The sequence below is a fragment of the Schistocerca serialis genome, chromosome 11 (genome assembly GCF_023864345.2).
Source record: "Schistocerca serialis cubense isolate TAMUIC-IGC-003099 chromosome 11, iqSchSeri2.2, whole genome shotgun sequence".
NCBI classification, from domain to species: Eukaryota; Metazoa; Arthropoda; class Insecta; order Orthoptera; family Acrididae; genus Schistocerca; species Schistocerca serialis.
In genome coordinates this window covers 199,689,700-199,706,050 of record NC_064648.1, presented here as the reverse complement: position 1 = coordinate 199,706,050, position 16,351 = coordinate 199,689,700, and the positions used below count along the sequence as shown (strand labels likewise).

The 16,351-nt window shown below is 38.9% G+C and overlaps 1 long non-coding RNA gene across 1 annotated transcript; it reads right to left on the bottom strand.

Moving 5' to 3' along the window:
• Positions 1–2,079: 2,079 nt before the first annotated feature.
• On the bottom strand, positions 2,080–15,088 carry LOC126427342 (uncharacterized). The gene is made up of 3 exons (XR_007576641.1): positions 14,840–15,088; positions 13,199–13,358; positions 2,080–2,607 (listed from the first exon to the last, which is right to left on the bottom strand). It is a non-coding gene; the product is annotated as an uncharacterized LOC126427342 (long non-coding RNA).
• Between the last annotated feature and the right edge of the window lie 1,263 nt (positions 15,089–16,351).

The window sequence follows — 16,351 nt, the reverse complement described above, 5'->3', positions numbered from 1 at the left end:
AAAAAATGAAGCTGTCCCATCTTATTATGTGAGAAAGTTATCAAAACCCATTCATTCATAGTATTAATAGGAACCTAACTGTTGACAACTGGTTTTTGTCAGTTCCTCTTTATCAGACAATGACTGAAAACTTTCGTTTGACGATGTTGGGAACTGTAAGAAAAAATAAACCCGTAATACCACAATCATTTTTAAGTTCTTAAAATGTAAGAAAACCACAATTTGCTTTTGATGTGAATAAGTCGCTACTGTCATATGTCCCAAAGAGGAATAAAGTTGTTCTCTTGCTGTATACCATGCTCTACTCAAACAACATCAACAAAACAACAGGAAAACCTGAAATGATAATTTCATACAATAAAACAAAAGGTGTTACTGACACCTTTGATCAGCTATACAAAACTTACACCACTGCACATGCAACAAGAAGATGGCCTATGTGGGTTTTCTGTGGCATTCTCAGTCAAAGTGGGAGAAACGCCATGATTCTCTTTACCCTTTCCAGCACTGACGTAAAGAAGCCACGAAGGAAATTTCTGCATGAACTGGCATGGAACTTAATTGCACCTCACCTAAGGGCTACATTGGATTATACCTACACAATGAAGGAATGTGAAGAGAACTCTAGAAGAAATACTGAAAATAGATACTGTGGCACCAGACGGACCAGAACCTCTAACCAGCAAACTGAGATGTTCACTACTTTCAAAGAAAAGGAACAGAAAAACAAAAATGTTGCTAAGATTGTAAAAGGGAAATTAACTAAATAAAGTCAAGTAAGACATTGTGTTGCATTATACACATTCAGATATGAGAAAGTTAAACATAAAGAAATACAAAATGTTATTTATTAACAATACTACACTCATTTTATATACATCATGTGTTACTCGTTGTTGTAATAATAAAAAAACACTAAAGGTAACTAAATAGTATTTACAACGTCCCATATACATAAGACAGTCCAATATATATATTAATGAGCTTCAAATGCATGGTATATGATAACATTTTACTGGGGTCCTGTGGACCCCAGTGTGAGGTGCAAGGTAATTCAATTCAAGTGCGCAGTGCAAGGGTTAATTATCTTTCACATACTCCTGACTTGTTTGAAGACAGTAATCTGGTTCCCCACATTTTTTGCAGCTTTTAGCTTCTTAGCCGGCCGAAATGGCCGTGCGGTTAAAGGCGCTGCAGTCTGGAACCGCAAGACCGCTACGGTCGCAGGTTCGAATCCTGCCTCGGGCATGGATGTTTGTGATGTCCTTTGGTTAGTTAGGTTTAACTAGTTCTAAGTTCTAGGAGACTAATGACTTCAGCAGTTGAGTCCCATAGTGCTCAGAGCCATTTGAACCATTTTTTTAGTTTCTTATTTTGTCTTCTTGTAACCTTTATAGTATTAAAGGGATAGGCCGGTATTACAATATCAAATTACTTTGTCAAAGATTTGATCAAAGAGGTGATCAAATATTCGTCAAATATATTTGACAAAGATCTTTGACACGGCACTAAAAAAAAGTTACTACGCTGTCGTCACATTTTTTGTCAAAGTTCAAGATGGCTGACAACAACAACAACTTGTTATTAACCGCAACAGTTGCACGTACCACAATTGCACTGTGTGCACACGTGATACAGATGTGGGTGAAAAAAAGGAAACGTACCTGGGTGAAGCCGTGTGTTTCACGGCGAGACGATAGAAGCATTCGACAAAACTTGTTATTTGAGCTTATAGTGGAGGATGTCAAGTCGTACATCAATTACTTAAGAATGGTTGAGCATACATTTCAGTATGTGCTCAGTGAAGTGATTCCTCATATCTGAAAGTGCAATACTCACTTAAGAACTGCTATATCTGCAGAAGACAGGCTCACTGTAACACTCCGATTCCTTGCTACAGGAGACAGTTACTCTAGCTTACAGTACAGCACTCGAATTCCACAGTGCACATTAAGTAAAATAATAACTGAAACGTGTGAAGCAACATATAAAGCACTAAAGGGCCAAGCTCTGAAGGCAAATAAATGTTCAATACACTTTATGTTCATTAAGATCAATTTTTATTTCATTTTATTTTATTAACACAGCATGTACCAATTGGTGTCCGAAACTACAAAATTAATAGACATGTATGAGGCCGATTAGGTGTTTTACAACATGAGGCATCCTGAGTACAAAAATAAATTAAGAAGATTGGAGAGCTACAAAAAAATTATACGGTATTCTCTTCTATACCAGCCTGCTGCAAGGCAGCCTGGATATACCCAGAGGTGGATGGTCGTGCTTCTTGTGTTGTCAAATGCAGCAAATCCCACCTGTCCATCAAATACCACTGCAAACCGTGACTTGCGGCAGTTGTAAATATCTTACTACCCACATTATCCATCTCACGCAGTTCAGCTGCGATGTGGGTGGCAAGGACACTGTATTGGTCTCCTTGGACAGGCTGGGGCAGAGTTCCGGCCATATCAGCCACAGCCTTCAATGTCCCGGTGGCCTCCACAATGACGTCTGTTGTGCCTTTCGTTCTTTTTGTGGGAGGCTCTCTTGATGCTGGGGCTGTGGCTGTGGCTCACGACATGCAACAGAAGGCTCTCGCATCTCGTGCTATAAAATAAGACATGAAAGCCATTAGTTACATACTTGCTTGCACATACATAAATCTTATTTACAGGTACCCACAAGCAGAGAAAGGTGGGGGCAAATGGCAGAGGATTTTGAGACAAATTGGAACTGTTATAATACTATAGGAGCAATGGATGGAAAGCATATTCGTACTAAATGCCCACAAGCTACTGGATCTCACTTTTTCAATTACAAATCCTTCAACAGTATCGTTTTATTTGCCATGGTAGATGCTTCCTACAAATTTTTCTATGTTGATGTAGGAACTAATGGGCACGTTGGTGATGCCAGAGTGTTTCCAAAAAGCAAACTACGGGAGTCTCTCATTGACCGATCTATTCAAAACATTCCTGAAGGCAGGAAGCTTGCGAACACACACATTACAACTCCAATGGTTGTACTGGCAGACGATGCTTCTCTGAGTATGCTTCAAGGTGCTGCAGTGAACAAATTAACGCTAATCATTTGTATAACATGTGAACTTTACTTGCATAAATAAAAAGAAAGAAATACGTCGAGACGTACTTTTGATTTCTCGTAGGAGTAACTTGTGCTGAGGCCATTAATTTTCTTTTTATTGTAGTCAGCTGTACACCCAGGCCGTATGTCACGGCTAATAACCTCCGCAATATTTTTGTAGATCTCCAATCTTCGTAATCTATTTTTATATTCAGGGTGCCTCACATTGTAAATCACCTTATCAGCTTCATGTTGTTGTTGTGGTCTTCAGTCCTGAGACTGGTTTGATGCAGCTCTCCATGCTACTCTGTCCTGTGCAAGCTTCTTCACCTCCCAGTACCTACTGCAACCTACATCCTTTTGAAACTGCTTAGTGTATTCATCTCTCGGTCTCCCTCTACGATTTTTACCCTCCACGCTGCCCTCCAGTACTAAATTGGTGATCCCTTGATGCCTCAGAACATGTCCTACCAACTGGTCCCTTCTTGTGGTCAAGTTGTGCCACAAACTTCTCTTCTCCCCAATCCTATTCAATATTTCCTTATTAGTTATGTGATCTACCCATTTAATCTTCAGCATTCTTCTGTAGCACCACATTTCGAAAGCTTCTATTCTCTTCTTGTCCAAACTATTTATCGTCCATGTTTCATTCCATACATGGCTACACTCCATACAAATACTTTCAGAAACGACTTCCTGACACTTAAATCTATACTCGATGTTAACGAATTTCTCTTCTTCAGAAACGCTTTCCTTGCCATTGCCAGTCTACATTTTATACCCTCCCTACTTCAACCATCATCAGTTATTTTGCTCCCCAAATAGCAAAATTACTTTAAGTGTCTCATTCCTAATCTAATTCCCTCAGCTTCATACATCTCTCTTAATTCTGTGGTAGATGCCACACACCAATTGTATTTTCCCGTCATGTTTACAGACGCACTACAGATGACAGAACGCTGCACCGATGCTAGGCGCTCCACGTGGTAACATATCACATTGCAGTGAACAGAAGACAAGCGACTTCTTTGATCAAATCTATAGTGAGGCCCTAGATTTGATCAAATATTTGACAATATTTGACAAAGTTTCCTATTACACCATCAAATTTCGTTTACAAAGATATTTGACAAAGATATTGTAATACCAGCCTGTGTGGAGCTGTGCTAATACCACAAAGATGTTTTAGCTTTTAAATAAATATGAAATCCATGACTGAGTATTCTTGCTTATGCTAGCAAAACCCTTAACAATATTATGTAAACCATGTGTTCTAAGAAGTAACCACAACACAAGTATCAACAAATGGAGAATAAATGATTGTAGTTTTCAGCCTGAATGAGGTTCTGGCACGGCTCTCCACACTTGTCTGCTCCGTGGAAGCCTCTTCATCACCACAAAACTACTGCAACCTCCATCCATTTGAACCTGCTTACTGCAGTAAAGCCTCAGTCTCTCCCTCTCCCTACAATTTTTACTTCCGACACTTCCTCGAATAACCGAATGTCTTACTGTGTGTCCCATTAACTAATTGTTTCTTCTAGTCAGGTTTTGCCAAAAGTTTCTTTCTTTTCCCTAGTTCGTTTCAGTATCTCCTCATTAGTTGTTCGGTATACCCACCAAATCTTCAGTATTCTTTTTGTATCACGACATTTAAAATGCTTATGTTCCATCATCCACATTACACATCTGTAAAAAGGAACAACCCAGACAATCAGAAAAGACTTCTTGACATTTAAATTTACATAAAATATTAACAAATGCATCATTTTGAAAAATTCTTGCATTGCTAAATCCAGTGAGCATTTTATATCCCCTCCACCTTGGTCTGCACAAATAATAGAACTTGTCTAATATTTTTAGTGCCTCAAACAATGGAACAATTGTTATTTTTAGTGCCTCAGTTTCTAATCAAATTCCCTCAGCACCGCCTAATTTAATTCAACTACATGCCAATACACTTGCTTTACTTTTGATGACATTCATCTTATAATGTCTTTTTAATACACTATTTGTTCTGTATAACTTCTAAGGGCACTGCTAGCTTTTATGTTATGATGTAGTGATATTGTACTCTTTTCTTACAGCTGGCTCTGGAATTTTTGAGGCTGAAAGCCTATTTTTTTCCTGGAAGTGGTGGTGTTTTGCTGTATAATGTCAAAAATGCTGCAGCACTACTGCTTATATACTAAGTCAAAGTGGATGTAAGGCCCTTGTAGGACTTCAGCACAGAGCAGACAACCACAGTTGTGTTGCTGAGAAAATAGTATGCAGAATTTGCTAGAAACGATTAAGAGTCGAAAGTGTTACTTCAGTTCATAGGAGATAAGTGTGAGTAATTCAGTTAATTCATGTAAAGGTGTGTGGGATTACATTTGATATTTACTGTACTGTGTTTCTGAATCAGTAACTTTTGTGCATAGTGAAAATGAACAGTATATGAAGATTACCATCTTCATGTGTCCTTTCGGACATGTCTGAAAGAACAGATACCATTTTCGTATAGTTAAGGCTAACCGGCCATTGACCTCCTCCTCCTGTGCTGGATGCACACGCACTGCTCGAACTCTTTCGGGACTCGGTAAGATTGTATGCCACGAGTAATGAGTGTAATGGGCAAGGGCACTACAAATTAAGTGTGTGGACGTTAAGCTGGGAATGTGGGTCTCACGGGGAATGTGCAAGGGATAAATCCCTGCAGTCGCACTATCCTCTGTGCCTTCGATGGCTCAGATGGATAGAGCATCTGCCATGTCAGCAAAAGTTCCCTGTTTCGAGTCCCGGTTGCGGCACACATTTTCACCTGTCCCCGCTCGTGTATATCAACGCCTGTCGACAGCTTAGGGTCTCGATTTAGTTATTATTTCAAAATGAACAGTTTTCAATTATCAGTAATTGGAAGTTACATTAAGGTGCAAAGACTGTTGTAATGGATAATTCTGAATGTAGATGAAATAAGCTTCACTGTTTAACACAGGACTGGACGAGTTTAGCCATTGTTACAGAAGCATGTTAAATGCTAAAGTCACAATATGACAAAGAAATATGACTTCTACTGTTTTTATTTCAAAGTAACATGTTCAATTTTTCAACTGAATAAGTCATATATGAAATGATATCTGTAAATGTCCTTGTCACCGTTACTGTTCTCGCAAGAGTTACTGTCGTGGCAAGAGTCACATTCAATTTAGGGGAGCCTTCTTATGGCTGCACAATCTCGTGCACATATAACTGATCCCCAGATGCACATCATCTGTGTGTTCACATTTCCACTTAGGTGAAATGTCAATTCATCACTGAAGAAGTCACAATCCGGAAAATTCTCACCATCATGGAACAGCATTTTGTTTGCAATGTTAGCATATAAACCCCAGTCTGAGGAGTATAGAGCTTGTAACAACTGCAAATGATAAGGCTATAGTTGTAAGTGTCTCGTTAGAAGTTTCCACACAGACTTCACTGGAACTGTTAATTCAACACCAGCCTTCCACACTGACGTTTTGGGGCTACATCTACATCTACATTTATACTTCCCAAGCCACCCAACGGTGTGTGGCGGAGGGCACTTAACGTGCCACTGTCATTACTTACCTTTCCTGTTCCAGTCGCGTATGGTTCGCGGGAAGAATGACTGCAGGAAAGCCTCCGTGCGCGCTCTAATCTCTCTAATTTTACATTCGTGATCTCCTCGGGAGGTATAAGTAGGGGGAAGCAATATATTCAATACCTCATCCAGAAACGCACCCTCTCGAAACCTGGGCAGCAAGCTACACCACGATGCAGAGCGCCTCTCTTGCAGAGTCTGCCACTTGAGTTTGTTAAACATCTCTGTATGGAAGACTCTCTCACTGATTCACATTGTTCCGCAGTCACTCTTCGTTGTCCCACACTCTTCCCTTTGCAAAGACATTTGCTGTCTTCAAACTAATGCCATCTACAGATATCATCTGGAGGATTACAATAGAACTTACACCATATGATCAAAAGTACCAGGACACCTGGCTGAAAATGACTTATAAGTTCGTGGTGCCCTCTATCGGTAATGCTGGAATCCAATATGGCGATGGCCCACCTTTAGCCTTGATGACAGCTTCCATTCTTACAGGCATATATTTAAAATGGAGATTGGTTCACTGAAAATATTGCTCTTTACTCTTCTGGTGGAAAAGTGTTATTATTCTGTCGATGAATTCATTGAGGACAGCTTCACAATCTGAACACAGGGATTGTATTACATGTATTATTTTATGTACATGTGTAGCTGTAACTTAGAAATGTAAAATATAATGTAAACTTTTGTATTTCTCTTAAAAAAAACCTTGACATGTCTCCTGTACATCAAATCAAATGATTTGAAAATTGTACGTAATGAGATGAATAAAACACATACCACATATGTTCAATCAGGTGCTGAAAGGTTTCCAGGGGAATGGCTGCCCATTCTTCACGGAGTGCTGCACTGAGGAGGGGTACTGATGAACGTTGCTTCTGGTTGGAGTAGGTCACGTTTAAAATGGCTGCGCCGATTCAGAATCCCGCCAAATGCGAAGTGCGCTCCGTCAAACGTTTTCTTCGTGCAAAAGGTCAGCGACCAGCGGATATTCACAAAGAAATTGTTTCTGTTTATGGGAACATTATGAATCTACAAAATGTAATGAAATGGTGTCATCATTTCTCTGAAGGTAGGACCGATGTTCGTGATGAACAAAGAACAGGTCGGCCATCTGTGATCTCTGATGCCCTTCTTCGGAGAACGGAGGAAGCAATTCCTGCGAATAGACTTCTCACATTGAAAGAATTGCTTCAGATCGTACCGGACGTGTCATTGACAACTGTTTATGATGTTGTTACTGTCAAGTTAGGGTACAGGAAATTGTGTGCACACTGGGTTCCAAAACTGTTAGCAGAAGAACACAAAAAGAAAAGGATAGGCTTTGCACTTACTTCCTCACACGCTATGCTGAAGCAGGTGATGAGTTCCTCGATAACATTGTGACAGATGACGAGACGTGGATTTATCACCATACACCAAATCCAAGCAACAATCGATGCAATGGCGCCATTCGAATTCACCAAAAGCTAAGTAATGCAAAACGTCGATATCAGTGAAGAAAATCATGGCTTCTGTTTTTTGGGACAGACAAGGCATTTTTCTGTTGGAATTTATGCCTCCTGGAATGACAATTAATGCTGCTGCATATTGCCAGACTTTGAAATGTCTTCGAAGGGCAACGCAGGGGAATGCTGACAAGTGGAGTCCGCTTGCTTCATGGCAACCTTCTACGACTGGGGGATACAAAAGCTTGACTTAACTAATGTTTGGATAACGGGGGAGATTATGTCTAAAAATAACAAATAATCCAGTTAAAAAGATGTAACTGACGTTTTCTAAATAAATGTTCTATTCAAGGTCTGCGAGCCATTGTATCTTTACTTTTTGAAATGCCCTCGTATGAAATATTTGGCACAGTTAAAATTTCTATTGTTAATTACTCAATTTAGAACTGTTTATTATGTTTATTTCAGGATTCATTTATAAATTAGTAGAAATTCATTTGTCAAAAAAATTTATAAACCATTTGGAATATTGTTATTACCACAGGGTGAGAAGATAGTAGTGGGCATGCCTCTCATGTGATCAGACGGGTTTCTGTATTTTGGAGGAACAATGTAATTTGGCTTTGTTAACATGAAAATTCAAAAGACAGTGTGATGTAGTAAAATGTGACGCCAATAAATTCCAAAAAGAAAGAAAATTCTGTGCAGGCATTTTTCAAAATTATTTACATCAATTGGAACCATGAGAACCTAAAATGTGAAAATTTCTGCTTCAAGAATCAGAACCCTAGACAAGAAGAACTCAAGCAAACTGTGTGAGAAAAGAAGGTAAGTAAAAAGTTTAGTGCGAATCTTACTCGTCTAGAATTATCTGAAATGGCTTTAATATCGACGTTAGTAGTGACTCCATGGATGACGACGTTCCTCCAGAGGAAGCCAACAGGGAATGTCAAGAGGCAAATAAGGCATGTTTTGGTGGTTTATCTGGCCACTGATTCCATTACTGTTACGTGGAATGTCATGAACTTTCGTTACGCCTGCACTGAACTACTTTCCTGGTTTCAACAGGACGGAGTGACATCACACATTGCACGGCAATCAATGGCATATGGGCGAGAATTGTTTGGCAACCGTGTGATCTATCTCACGATTCGGTAACATTCCCTGGCCACCTAGATGGCCAAATTTAGCTGTTTGTGATTTTTTCTTGTGAGGTTACCTCGAGAGCAAAGTCTACATCACTCGACCAAGAACCCAGGATGAGTTAAAACAGAGTATTCGGTGTGCAGAAACAGAGTATTCGGTATGCAGTTCACAGTACCTCGGCTGTGATATTGCAGCGGTCAATGAGTAATCTCAACAGCAGATTTCACGAATGTATTCGTACATAATGATGCAATCTAAAGGATATAATTTCTAAAAAATGAGAAATGCCATCTATTTTTTGTAAATGGCAAAGTTGTAAGATTTCAATTACTATGAATGCAATTCCTTTCCTTCACCACTTCTTGTTTTATTGGAATGTGGAAATGTTCCGATTTTTCTGTGTCACCCTGTACATTCTGTGCAAAAGGAATCACAGAATTTGCTGCAATAAATCTAAAATGGGGTGGCAGAGAAAATACAGCAATTGTCAGTGTGTACAGGCCACCTGGGGCATGTATGGATACAGTTTTCAAAAATCTCTCTGACTTGCTGATATACACAGACTGTACATTTTTTGTATCACACAGCCATGTAAATGCTATAATAGAAGGGGATACAAATACAGATTGATGCCAACACCAAAAAGCTACACCTTCTATACGATAGATTCAGTCTGTCTAGTGAGATTAGCAACAGCAAAACATGTCTGGATAATATAATAATAAATGTGACCCATCTTACCTACAGAACAGCTGTTCTAAAACTAGCCATCTATGATCAAAATGCAGCACAGCTTCAACTGGGGGCAAATGAGATGCCCTTTGCCACTAAAAGAAACTGTATGTAAGAAAAAGAATTATGTATAATGAAAACATCAACAGACTGACCTGCACGTTAGCACACATATCATGATTTTTAGAACAATAGGTTTCCCTATGATAGCTTTGCTTCTGACTTCTACTATTGTTTTGATGCTACATGCCCCCTTGCAGCCACAAAAGTTGAACGAACTAAAACTATAAACAGAAGTATCTGGAAAAATAATGATGTCATTGAAGCAAGGGAAAATTTAAAATTATTCCATAGTGCGATGTTGAATAATAGACTGAATCTCAAGCTAAACGACGTTTTCAAAACTTATCATAAATATTATAAACCTTTATTGATACAGATCAGGAGCAGCTATGTTGCAAACAAGCTCCAGGCTTCACACAGTGTTACCACTGGTGTCTTGGGAGTGACAAACTATTTTATAGCAGGCAGGGCAAATGCCGTATAGAATTTAATATTGACCACAATGGGATGGTAGTAAAAGATGAACTTGAAATTGCTGACATATTCAATGAATATATTTCTTCAGTGGGGGAAGCTCTCAATGACAAAAATAACAACCTGCAGTATAATTTTAAAGGAAATCCATCTGAGCATAACATACATCCAGCCCCCACAAACTGCAAAGAAATAATCAACATCATTAGCTCTCTAAAGTCTTCCCATTTCACAGGCATGATGGCCTCAGTATTAATGTATTAAAAGCATGCAGACAAACTGTGTCTGTAGCAGTAAATAATGTAATAGAATCAGGCACCTTCCCAGACAGACTAAAAATAGCTCAAGTAACACCAATCTTTAAAAAAGGGGACAAACTCAAAATTCAAAACTACAGACCCACCTCAATACTTCCAGTCTTTTCCAAATAGTTGAAAAAGTCATATACAGCAGAATTATAAGCTCTCTCTGGATGCACTACCTAATGTTTGAAAATCAAAATTGTTTCTTAATATGTAAATCAACCACCACAGCAGCTGCTCAATTAATTGAAGAGATAACAAGTGACACCAAGAACAAGCAACATGTTGCAGGTATATACCTCTACGTTGAGAAAGCTTTCAACTGTGTGAGCGCCACAATCCTGTTAGAAAAGCGTGGAATATTGGAATCAGAGGCACTTCTCATTACATAGTAAAATCTTGCATGAGTTAACCCAAAAAAGTTTGTACTGCTTAAAGTTGAAAGAGATGTTCAAAAATCCAAAATAACTAATATAAAAATGAAGTGCCCGGGGCTCAGTATGGGATCCTCTTCTGTTTTTAATTTATGTAAATGACACAAGATATTGCACTCAGAATTCCAAAATAGTTCTGTATGCGGCTTATACATCCATTGTGTGGAAAAAGGAATCATTTAATGAACTAGAGACCCATTGTAACAACGTGACAAATGAAATTGCACAGTACTTTAACGAAAGCCATCAAATGTAAGTGGTAGTAAAACATGACTCACGTAGTTTAACAACATTAGTTTTAATGATGAAATTAAACAATACATATGCAATGAATTGGTAAAAAAGACTGTAGTGTAAAATTCCTTGATTTAACAATTCAAAGCAATCTAAAGTGGGACACACATGTTGACACACTCGCATGTAAGTTGTCTAAGAATATATTTACAATTAATATGATTAGCTAGTTCTGCAAAGACATTGCCGCCCCACCCCTTATGAGTACTCTCCCTCCATCAGATGCTTCATCACCCCCCCTCCCCTCTTCTGTCCATGCCAACCCCATCTGCCCGAGACTGTGCAGTGTCTTCTTCGTGCCTAATTTTTAGTGCAGTGTTTTAAACGGGTGATAACTGTTGTGTGTCTTTTCCGAAGTGTTGCGAACAGAAACCGTACTGTTGCTGGGTGTGATTTTTCTCTCTCTTGCGAACAGAAACCAGACTGTCACAGTGTTTCTCAATTGTCTGTCTACTAGTGTACCTGTCTTCTTCCAGTGTATTTAATTAGCAGCACCAACCCTTTGTTTTATATTTTAACTTCCACAACTTTCTGCCATTTTACAATTGAAAAGTCACCTGTTTTAATCGCCTGCTTTTATTACTTATTATCTTCTTATTATGTTTTACAAATTCTGTAGGTTGTAGAGCAGCGTACAAAGCTACTGCCAGCCCGACCCATTCCGGGGGGATTTGAAACCGAATAAAAGAAAAATAAAAAGGTTGTGGTTATAGACAGATATTTAAACACAATCCATCATAAAGGCTAAAATTGCACGGTCATTTCGAAAACAGATTATAGATAAGCCTCTTATGAGTATTTTCATGCATATTACACACATATACCATCCATTAACTACAAAAATATTCAATCTGGTGTCTACTATGTAACTTTTACCAAATGTTTAACAGCTGTATTCAAAAGGCGGATATTTTTTGCAACAGTACAATACTCAGCTAAACTTTTGTCTGTATCTCAAAATTTTCCGTTAGTACAATTTCCAATTTCAACCTGTAACAGTAAGATCAGTACATTCCACTGTTTTGACGTGCACATCATCAATCTTAAAACACGCAAGTTTTCGACCTAACCTAGACCTTGGACTTAGCTACAGGTCAGTCTGTCATTACAACCAACATTAAAGGTGGGAGGGATACAGTGATGAGTACGAGAATCTAGCAGGCCTTTATCATTAAATATATGGCAGAAAATTTTGGGGAATAGGATGAAAGATCAGAATGGAATTTTCGTTATTCAATTACAGTATAGTTCACATTTATTTAGCATCCCTTTCTTATCACATAACGTCTTCAGTTACGCACTGTACCAATACTCATTTTGCACAGTTTATTATCAACTATGGCTCTTTTACGCTGGGAATTCTTGACGAGTCATTTTGAATCTTCGTGATTATCTCTTTTAGATGTGGCTGGGTACATAGAGCATCCACTAATCGAAATGGGAACTGTGTCTGGAAATCCACGAGGATTATTAAACTTCTACTAATCACTAGCAATATAATTAACATTATACAACTGCTAATATTTCTGGTAATGAAAGCACTTTAGTGTGGGGAGGTTTCACACTTTGCACAAATGATGTGTAAGTTCATTCACAAACACAGAAACTAACCTTACTTCTGTCGAAGATGGTGTAAAGCCGACGTGACAACTTTTCCAGTTCTGTTATCACTGATATTTTGAATTATCGCTACATCGACTGACTTACATTGTGGTTCAGGTACTTGTGAAGGCGTAAAAACGTGTTCAGAACACATTCTAAACATGAACTCCTATGGACCAGTGTGGTAATTGCTGTTATGATTCTCGACATAAAGCCCGGTCCACACGCAACGATCTGTCTGCGCAGACATCGGCGCAGATGTCTGTACATGCAAAAGATCGCTGCAAATGTGGTGTGTTCACACGACACAAACCCCAATCTACTACTCGCCCGCCATCTGTCGGTGTAGAAAAGAAATATCAGTGGCAAGCGACTACGCTCCCCGAAAACGTCAAAATTTAATTCAGTTATTTTGAAAAATGGAAATGGAGGAAGTTCTGTTGTGGTCTGTGTTCGCAACTTGTGTTGCAAAAAACATTCAGACCAACCGCAGGAAACAGAGAAAGTGGTCAAAATGGTGCAGACAGTGGCTGCTAAAGCGAAAGCAGTTTTGTCACGTAAATTTACTGCGAGAGTTGCAGGGCGAACCTGTTTTGTTTTACATAACCTCGTGTTCCATTTCCTCGCACATTGGCACTCCAATTTCATCTTCAATTGTACTCCTGCTTGGTCTTGGCGTTTCTTGATCGCTAAGAAAGCCAAGTAGATCAAAATACCATAACGTTGGCTGGTATACTTGATCTACTCCTACACCAGATCTTCTAGATTTCTGAACTTTGGATAACTCTTTTCGGTAAACAGTTCGCTGACAGACTAATTTACTTGACTTGCCTTCATGAACTCATCCTTCAGGAAAGCGTAAACAGCTTCACATGTGTTGGGTATTATTTCACTCAATGCTTGTTTCGATATTGCAGATGAAAATTCCAAATCATTGTAGCTCCTTCCTGTTGCTAGGAATCTTAATGTTACTGCCAGGCGTTCATGAGGAGAAATTTCCCTTCTCATACAAGTATTTTTCTCATATTATGAGGGGTTACATGCTTTAAGAGATAATTACAAGTTTCGACATCCATCCGCAAATAATTTCGCCAGTTCGCAACGAAATTATTTTTTTATTACCGTTTCTCTGTTTGCCGAGGCGCCAACTGCCCGCAATTTTTCAATTACAGCATTGTATGCTGCTGTCTTTTTGTCTCGGTCACTATATTCTTTACTTTTAATCTTCCACAAACATGGGTGGTTTCTGTATATTTCAATGAATTCACTTACAAACTCTCGAGAACACTGACGAGTATCGGCCATTTTAATGCCCTGTGCACACAAATACAAACACTAGACTGAGCAAACAGCTGTTTCGCGCCAGATTTGCGACGATCTCCTGTCCACATGCTCCAACTTGTCTGCGCAGATGTGGTTTGAACCGACAGATTTGAGAAGTTTCGCTCAAACATCCAACTTCCAGGTTTGCACACACCTCAGTTTGGTGCAAATCTTCTGTTCGCACGCAACGATCTGTCTGCGCAGATGTGATGTGCGCAGACATTTGCGCAGACAGATCGTTGCGTGTTGACGGGCCTTTACACTATTAATTTAAATTAAACTAACAATTTAAAGTAAAGCCAAAGGAAGGACGTAAGTAATACATACTTCATAATGATTGTTTCGTTGAAATTTTGCCTGTGGGCAAGTCTCATTGGCGGCAAATGACCGTGTAACATCTACCGTGATTAATAGCAGAAATCGCCGAAATAGGACAGGGATAAAAGTTGTTAGCGAATTCGTGAACTGCGACACCAATCATTAAATAACTTACTGAATATCAATCAATCAATGTAACCTAAACTTATATTAAATACGGTAGTGCGGGCAACAAGGCCCGCACCATTCAAAAATTGATCTACAACTATTTCATGACATACGAAACTAGAACTCCGAATGGTTGACTATGTAGAACATTTTACCACAAATATTGTTAAGTATGATGATTCTCGTCATAAAGAATTGGAAGATAAATGCGTTTATAAGAGCAGAATAAAAACAGATGAAATGAGTTAATTGCTTATCCAACACTTGCCTGTAGAGCTTCTAATTGTGAACTGAAATCAAATATGAAGAATTCAAATGATTTAGAGTGAAGCTCTCGACAGCAGTGTTGCTAGACACCACCGACAGATGGCACCCTGATACGCTGGCTGAGAAAGTGTGGCGGTTCTCATTTGCTTTACTAACACAGCAATCGGCAGTTACCTAATATTTGTAGCCGCACAAGTCTTATACTTCGCTTGTTTAAAATAGGAGATGTGATCCATTTTGATAAGTTTCATGAACATTGTACATGCGTGTTGCACTACTATTTGCACTTGACACATTTTACTGTAGTATGAAAACAGCTATAAAATAACGAGAAATTAAAAAAAAAAAAAATCGATAATATTATTTACATTACATTTGCACGTCTGTTATAGTTTTCATGTCTTGTTACAATTCCACGTGTCCTGTAATAATACAGTACACGCAAATAAACAGATAATAAAAGCATATTTCAGGGACTAGATACTTTACTATCTGTAGGTCCAGTCATATGCGTTACTGTTAGTATCATTCCAACAACTTCTCGCGACTAAATGCGACGACTCATCAACACAACACTATGCGGCAATTTTCATCACATGTTAGTTCAAGTTAAAAATTCTTCGTTGATGCAGCTTCTGTTGTATGTTCCCCGTATTTACGTTTTTTTTATTTTTTTCTTTTTCTTTATTTGATTTTGATTTACCCGCAAAGGGGGGGGGGTGGGGGAGGGGACTGGCAGCAGCGTAATATGCCGCTTTGCTGCCTGCAGAAGAGTCTTAAAAACATAATGAGTACAGAGTACAGTATAAACAATAAAAACAGGCGATAAACCGGCTGTTTAGACCACATAGTAATTAGACAGGCACAATTCAAAAACCTGGTGACAGTCTTGTTTCTGTTCGCAAGAGTTAAAAAACACATCTAGTGACAGTATGGTATCTGTTCACAGCACATAAAAAAAAAAAAAAGCGGCACGTACAACACTTCAACACTGCACTATAAAGCAGACACGAAGGCTGATTTTGGGGGGGGGGGGGGGGGGTGGACCCTTTCAAAAGAGAAGGCAGAAGGAGAGGAATAGCAAAA